Raw genomic sequence first — 8,347 nt, 5'->3', positions numbered from 1 at the left:
TGGTTCCGAGCCTGTGGCGACTCCTACTTCAAGGCCCACGCTCGTTGAGCGTTTACTTTGGGCAACAACTATAATCGCGCAAAAGGTTACAAGAGATTATTACAAAACTGTATTGAAAAAGCTATACCGACAACAAGGAAATGAAATTTTGCAGCTTCGGGTTATCAGGGTCTTGTTGTAACTCAGCCGGATAGTCTCGTTAGCAGTGCACTAAAGAAGGATTGCCAAAACTGTGTTGTTCTAAGCCTCTGCTCGAGACGGGCTTATATAAGCCGTTGAGGGCGCCTCCATCACCGACAGATTTGCAGCGCAAATAAGCTCCGCTTCGCCCGTTGCTTATCCTCTTTAGGACACCTCTAAGTCCGTCCGAGGCACCTCAGCACTACAGGAGGGCGCCTCCAGCTCTGCTGTGCACACTCCCCAGCTCTTGCACCCGAGGTGCCTCCAAGCTCCATGGAGGGCGCCTCGGGTACTATTCATCCAAGGCAAATCACGCTATTTTATCCTTGCAAGATATGTTAATCCCAAAATACCAAGCATACCCTGCAACACAAAGCTAGCACATAATAATAACATAAATATGAATATCTAAGAGTCACCGGACTATCTGACTCTGACTTCGGATTTCCAACCGAAAAATCCTAGGTCGAATCGATGCCTATTGTTCCCTCTTCCGGGGAACGCGTCCTCACCTACTCCTCTCAGAAGAAGTTACCTTTTGCTAGTTCGGTCCTCCAGACTGACTGGACCTTTGCTCAGCATCTGATGTTTCCAGTCTTCATGCTGGGCATCCACTCCACGACCTGTCCAATCTTCCACCTGGTTCGCGACACCAGGATTTTAACCTAGGGTTACCACCTCCAAGGATTTTGCACGAAGCTCTTGACCCACCAAGACTTTTCTCCTAGGGTTACTGCCCCCTAGGATTTTCCCTTTAGCTAACCGTACCTAGGACTTTTCTTCACCTAGGGTTAGCACCCCCTAGAACCTAGGGTTACCACCCCCTAGAGTTTTTCACTTGCCTAACCGCAGCTAGGACTTTTGTCTAAGTACACTTAGGACTTTCCTGCAAACTCATTCAAGCATTTTAGATAACAAAACAACTTAACTTTATACCCTTTGACATAATCAAAACACAGGTTTGATCGTCGGATGCTTTCCGCACTAACATAGTTGTCAAATTTATTTTTCAAAACCTATGAATTGAGAAATAACAGAGTTTTTTAACACATATTTCAAAGGTGGATTTATAAAAAGTATAAGTGTGATTTGAAGATAATTTTTATAAATATTTTAAAAAATAATCCTCCCCATGAACCTGATATTATTTCAAAATAATCTAATCAACTATAAATTATTCTTAACTGTCTAACTGTTAGCTACTAACTAACTATCAGAAGATAGTAATGTTCACTTGGTTAGTCAGGTTAAGTTTTTTTATCCAATTAGTATTTGACTAAACTGGATTGCTTATCCTGATCATTATAAATTTGGTATTTAACGCCCAAACTTATATTAATGCACTGATATAAGTATCTTAAGTCCAGACAATTTGTCTATGCATCTCACCCCTTTCTAAGTTTTGGCAATACACAAACATGGTAGCCCTAATGTGTTGGTGAGATGCTCAAGTCCTAAATCTATACGAACATGCTTTTTTTGGATTTGATCTAGACTAAGGCAAAAATTGAAAATTCTAAAAATAAGAGAATTTTGAGAAAAATATAAGAAAAACAATTAACCCTAGAATTTGTAAATTATTTAAAAAATAATTTTGAAAATAGTGATCCTAGTTTATTAAACACAATCCTAATTTAACAAATAAACTGAAGGGAAAAAATTAATGTAGATAGTTAGTAAAAACATATACAATGCATAATAGTGTATGTAACATGATCGGTCTAATCATCGTTGGTGGTGATAGTGGTAGGGTCGATGGTGCTCATAGAGTGCGAAGAATTTGCTCGAATCTGGTGGTCATGTCATCTCGGAGAGAAGTAAATCCATTGGTCATCTCCTCCCGGAGTGTGCTGAATCCATCCGAGACTGACTATCGAAGCTGTATGGAGGACTCCTCAAGTCGAGCGAGTCGTTCCTCGACCGATAGTGATGTCGAGGGCTAAGCGAGAGTCGGAGGAGGTCCACAGGGCTCCTCAGCGATCGTGGCCACTCCTCTCCCTTGGTTGGAAAATCATCCTCGGCCTCATTGGTATGGTAGCTACTGACCAAGCTCTCGACTAAAATCCCCAGTAGTGATGTCTATATGCACTAAAGCTAGCGTGATGACTAATCTCGTCACATGCACTAGGGGAACTAGAGCGTACAGGTCGTATATACTCCTATGGTGAAAAATATGTATGTCAAGATGTGACAATAGGGCATATAGACGACACCTAGTGATGAGACTAGATGCATGAATGACATTGTGAAATATGTGTAATGCAATATCAATGTCAAGGCGCTGGCATAGTGCATACAGAAAAAATGAATGAGACGGTTGTATCATCGCAACATCGTGAGATGTAATCGGCAGAATGTAGGTAGTCAGGACTCGATATAGGATATAGTCCTGGACCCTAAGAGAGAGTGACCTAAAGTTAGTCACTGTAGGTAGTCTCACCTTCTCCCAAAAATATATATAGATAGTATATAATGTAATATGGGAGTAGGGCTCACCAAATGGGAGATCTCTACCAGGGTAGCACAAAAATGTGGATGTAGATCTCCTAAGTTCTAAGCTATCATATAATAAGGTGGGGGAAAAGTGAAAGTCCTTTCCTCCAACTCTAGTGGAGTAGGTCAGATCATCAATCTTAATTAGATTATTATAAAAATATGCACACAAGTCTAGATTTATTGCATGACTACGGTAAACTAGTCTATCTAACTAATAATAATCAATAATCTCTATAATCGGTGCACAGTACTAGGTAAAGAAAGTCCTACTCAGAAACTTAGATTTTAAGGCAATATATGTATGCTGTAAAAAAGACAACCTAAGTTACTTTTTATACGAGTATATAAGCACAAATTGACAAAGAAAACACATATGAACTAAGTATTGACGAGATAAACTAAGTTGAGGTATACCTAGGAGGCATTTTGAGGTTTTAGGAGGAAGCATCGCAGGAGAAAGTGGCTGGAAGGCGCCTTGTTGCGTTTAAAATTACGAACAGAGCAACGCTTTGTTCGCTAGAAAAATCTTGCTCGAAGGTGCCTTCAAACTTAATGGAAGGCGCCTTCTATGTGCTTCAGAAGGCACCTTCAGCCGGCCGAAGGCGCCTTCAGTCGATTAGGGCAGGATTTTTCCCGCTCTTCCGAGGGCGCCTCCAGTTGACCTGGAGGCGCCTTCGGTAAGTGTTTTTTTTGTTTAATTTAAATTTTAGTTTAATTTTAAATTTAAGTTTAATTTTAATTTTAAGTTTTAAGTTTAATTTTAATTTTAAATTTTAAGTTTAATTTCTAATTTTAGGTTTAAGTTTAATTTTTAATTTTAGGTTTAATTTTAGTTTAAGTTTAATTTTTGATTTAAGGTTAAGTTTAATTTTTTATTTTAGGATTAAGTTATTTTTTTTAATTTTAGGTTTAATTTTAATTTTTGAATTTTAGGATTAATTTAAGTTTAATTTTTTATTTTAGGTCCTTAGTCATCTCACCCGATCTATGTTTTCAATTAGGAAATCCTATAATTTTGTGAGATGGGTTAAGTTTAATTTCAGGGTTTGATTTAACTTTGTGTTAGATTCATGTTTAGCTTTGGGTTCAACAAACCGACATTCTTTGGATAAACTTCTAGGCTATGGTGAGTCACCTGGACATCATTAAAATAACCATGCCTTCAAGGTTTTCTAAATAGTCTCATCCACTAAACTTAGTACAAAACCTTGGTCTAACTAGTTAGGATTCGTAAGAGGTAGCTTCAGTTAGTTCCACTAAGCCAAATGCACTAGGTCGAAGTCATATCTTCCTAGACATGCATAGACAGAGTTTCCCTAACCTACTATTATCTAAAACTTCACCAGTACATTTGTCAAGTTAAATTGTTGTCCCTATTTTAGCTAGTCCTAATTACTCATTCGGGTAAGTTATTATTTTGAAAGTGCCAATTAATTTGGAGTATCCCCCTGAATTGTTGAGTTTGATTTTTAAGTTTTGGGTTTCTGTCGATTACTTTTATAATTATAGTGGACTTGATGGTAATTTGGTATGTTTGATTTTATTTTATCTTCTGGATTTAGGTTTGATTTTATTTTATTTTTAAGTTTAGAATTTAGTTTTGAAGATTTATTTTGGTTTGAATTTAAGGTTTTAGTTGGATTTGATTTTATATAATGGATTTCATTCTTAGATACATAATATTGGTTAATTCCTACTCGCGTGGTTAGACACGCTTTTGGAACCCAAGCTTTAGTTTGGGTCTTATTTTGATTAACTAATGATATAAAGGATTTTTTGGTTGAGCTAGACTTGTATCCGAGTCTGGACTTGTTGTACACAGCTCTTTGTGACCCAAGTATCATGTCGAGGTACTTAGATCTAGTTGTGAATTTTTGTAGTAATTCTTTTAGTTCAATTCTTTTATTTTTCAGTCTGAAATTATCCTTCTCATGTTTTGCAACTTGAGTTGGGATTTCAGCTTGAATTGGTTCAGTTGTTGAACTTGATTTTAATTGTTCATTAAGTTTATTATTTTCTTTTATTAGTTCGTTTATGTAATTTTCAGAGTTAGTTAATTTCTTATTTAAACATGTAATAATTTTAAAAAATCTTTTGCTTAAAGTAAAGTATACCTCATTGGAATCTTTGGTAACGAGTGCAGACTCGTGGCTCGATTCAGGTTCAGACCCGTCTTCCGATTTATTCTCTGATTCTGATTCATAAGCCATCAGCGCGAGGTAGTTGGTGTGCTTCGGTTCTCCGCCGTCTAATTCATCTCTGGACGATTCGTCCCATGTCGCTTTGAGGGCCTTCTTTTTCTTCAGATTTGGGCAGTCGTTCTTGTAATATCTCTTTTTGTTGCACCCAAAACATGTGACATTCGTTTTGTTGCTATTTGATGTTGAGTTGATCTTCTATAGGTCCCATTTTGAGAAATTCTTCTTTTTCCTGATGAACATTTTTCTTACTAAGTTCATCAGGTGTTCTTCATCATCTGTGTCTTGGTTAGTCTCAACTTCTTATTCTGGTTTGGTTCTAGTCTTCTCTTTTGATGTTCTTGCAATAAGAGCAATACTTTTCTCAGTTTTGGTGTTAGTCTGTTCATGTAGCTCTAATTCACAAAACAATTCATCTAATTTTAATTTAGACAAGTTCCTCGAAGTCTTCTAGGCATCCACGATGGATGCCCACAGTGCATTTCTAGGAAACGCGTTTAGCACATACTTTATTAAGTCTCGATTCTCCATTTGATGGCTGATTGTATAAAGCCCGTTTAGGATATCTTTTATCCTTACATGTAGTTGACTCACAGATTCTCCTTCCTGTATTTTTATGTTAAATAATTTATTCAAATAAAGGTCCCTTTTTGTTACATTTGCATCATTGGTTCCCTCGTGCAATTCGATGAGTTTATCCCACAGCTCCTTCGTATTTTCGTGTGGGCTGGCACGGTTCAGTTCTTCATTCGTTAGCCCGCACAAGATTGTGTTGAGAGCCTTGAAGTCGATCTGAGCTTTCTTCTTCATTTTTGAATTCCAATGTTCCGGGTCCATTAGAATTCTGACGTTGTCGACGGGAGCCTTGTAGCCTCTGGTGATGCTGAACCACTAGGCAAAGTTGGTTTTCAGGTATACTTTCATCCGCTTCTTCCAATACGGGAAATCATCACCATTGAAGAGGGGAGGACAGATGGTGCTATATCCCTCGTTTTGAGCCATGAATCTCGCACACAAATAGAAAAAGAGAAAGGAGGTCCCAAGATTTGGTATTGGATTAGTAGTGTTTGAGATATAAAAAATAGAAGAACTCGAGAGGTGTTGCACCAACTTCGAGTTAAAACAAAATGAGAAAAAAAAATATTTAAATAGGTAAAGTTTTACCAATTTAGATAGAAAAAAGACTAAAAACGTTTTCCCTCGGCTTCATTGGTGGTTGCACCAATTCAGAGCAGCCCTTGCTCTAATACCACTTATTGGATCAATACGCACGTGAGAGTGGGGGGTGAATCACGTGATTTTCAAAAACTTGTTTTCTTATTTTTAAAATCGCGAGTGAAAATGCAGTGGAAAGTATATAAGAAACCAAAAAATAAAAATCACAAGAAAACACAGTCGGTTTACTTGGTTCGGAGCCTTCGGCGACTCATACTCCAGGATCCAAGTCCCACGGACCTACCGATGGGTAATACACTAAAAACCTCTTCCGGTACCTCCGGAAGAAGGAATTGAGTACAAAAAGGATTAGAACAAGTGCAACACACTGTACTTGTCCTTTTGCAGAAATTAAGTACACAAAAAAATTCGTTACCGACACTTAAGGATCGAAATAAGAGCGCTTGTGTGTTGTTATCGGTGTACCGGCCACAATTGGAAGTCCTCGGAATAGTCGTCGAGCGTAGTAGCTTTGTAGCAGAGTCATAGTAGAATCCTGGAGCAGTCGGAAGCTCAAACGGATGCATAGTAGCTCGTATATCAGTGTTCTTCCAAAGCCTTCTTGAGACTACCTTAAATAGGGCTTGGAAGGCGCCTTCAACCTGGTAAATTTGATTCCGAGTAGCCCAACACTTATATGAGACTGCATCCAAAATGTATCCTATGGAAGGCCCTTCCAAGGTCTCAATTTAGGGATCCCAAATAGACTTAAACTGGACTGACGCCTACTATCTCTCAACCGGGACGCATCCTCACAATGTCACTCTCCTCCAGTGACTTACCTTAACTTACCAATTTGCTAGACATCCGATTAGCCCGTCAACCTATCTAGACTTCATGCCAACTATCCGATCGGCCCATTGACCTGGCTAAACTTCTCGCCAGATATATAGTCAACCCGTCAACCTATCTGGACTTCGTGCCAGCTATCCAATCGACCCGTTGACCTAGCTGGGTTTCCTGCAAGATATCTAGTCAGCCCGTCGATCTATCTGGACTTCTCCTGCACACTTAATCAAGTGGTTAGATCACAACAAAACCTAACTCAACTTACTTGTCATTCATCAAAACCTGAGTTAGACCATTAATGCAAACTACACCAATAAATAAGACTTGTCTTGATCTCAACTTGGAAACCTCTTGCTTTCTTCAGTTGGATCATCGACATAGGATTTGTCCCTTTTCAGGATACGATCTCCCCGTCGCTTGACTCCAGTTGTTTACCTTAACCTATCTATCAAACATTTGGTCCTCCAGACCTGTTTGGACTTTCTCTGCTCAGTGTTTGATCGCCTGATCCACTAAGACTTTCCTTGTAATACTAAATTAGTCAACAACAATAATAATTTAAAATACTATGGTAAAACTAAACTTAAGTTTACTAAGATTTGCTGGTTTGATCGACTGCACGTGATCAACGGGAAATCTTTCGATCAACCTTGCTTGGAGTTTACTCCTTCAAGACTTCTCGTTGCCTAAGGTTACCTCTCCTTAGGATTTTCACCACCTGACTTCACTCACCATGACATAGAGTTACCTCCCCCTAGAGTTTTCACCACCTGACTTCACTCACCAAGGCTCAACATCGGATCAGCCCGCTAGAGATTCGATATCAGATCCTCCAGACCTATCGAATCTTTCTACCAGATATTAGGTCCATTTGACCTATCTAGACTTCCTACCTAGTTTCCACGATCTATCGAATTTTTTCTTGCCTAGTTGTGATTAGAACTTCCCTTACTTAATCGTAGTTAGGAATACTCATTCAGTAGACTTCTCATCCTTGCTAGTCATCCGATCAATCTTGATTTGACTAGATTTCATTAAATATATTGTCAAATAAATATTAAAACTTTAAAGATCAATTATGTCAAAAAAAAAATCACTAGATTTCTATACCTATAATTTAAAATATCCCCCCCCCCCCCAAATTCCCTTCTAACGAGGAATATTTGAGATCGTAAGATATTTGTGGATGTTTTTATCCTAAAAAATTACATGGCATTTTCCTCTCCTGATTTTTTTAAAGAAAGCAATGGAGAGTTAAATTGTGGGAGAGGAGAGTTGGACAATAAGGCTATGTTTACTTGGGAGAGTGGAAAGTAAAATTAAGGAAAAGTTTCCACAGTGGAAAAGTTTAAGTCGTTTATTTCATTAAAATTTTCAGAAGGAAAAGTAACGCAATCCATCAGTGGATAATTTTTGAGCCAAAATCGATCACCTCAAAATCGGACGGAAAGCAGCGGATGGAAAAAAAA

The sequence above is a fragment of the Zingiber officinale genome, chromosome 4A, assembly GCF_018446385.1.
Source record: "Zingiber officinale cultivar Zhangliang chromosome 4A, Zo_v1.1, whole genome shotgun sequence".
Classification (NCBI taxonomy): domain Eukaryota; kingdom Viridiplantae; phylum Streptophyta; class Magnoliopsida; order Zingiberales; family Zingiberaceae; genus Zingiber; species Zingiber officinale.
The sequence above is the reverse complement of the archived record's forward strand: the minus strand, read 5'-3'. Positions refer to the sequence as shown.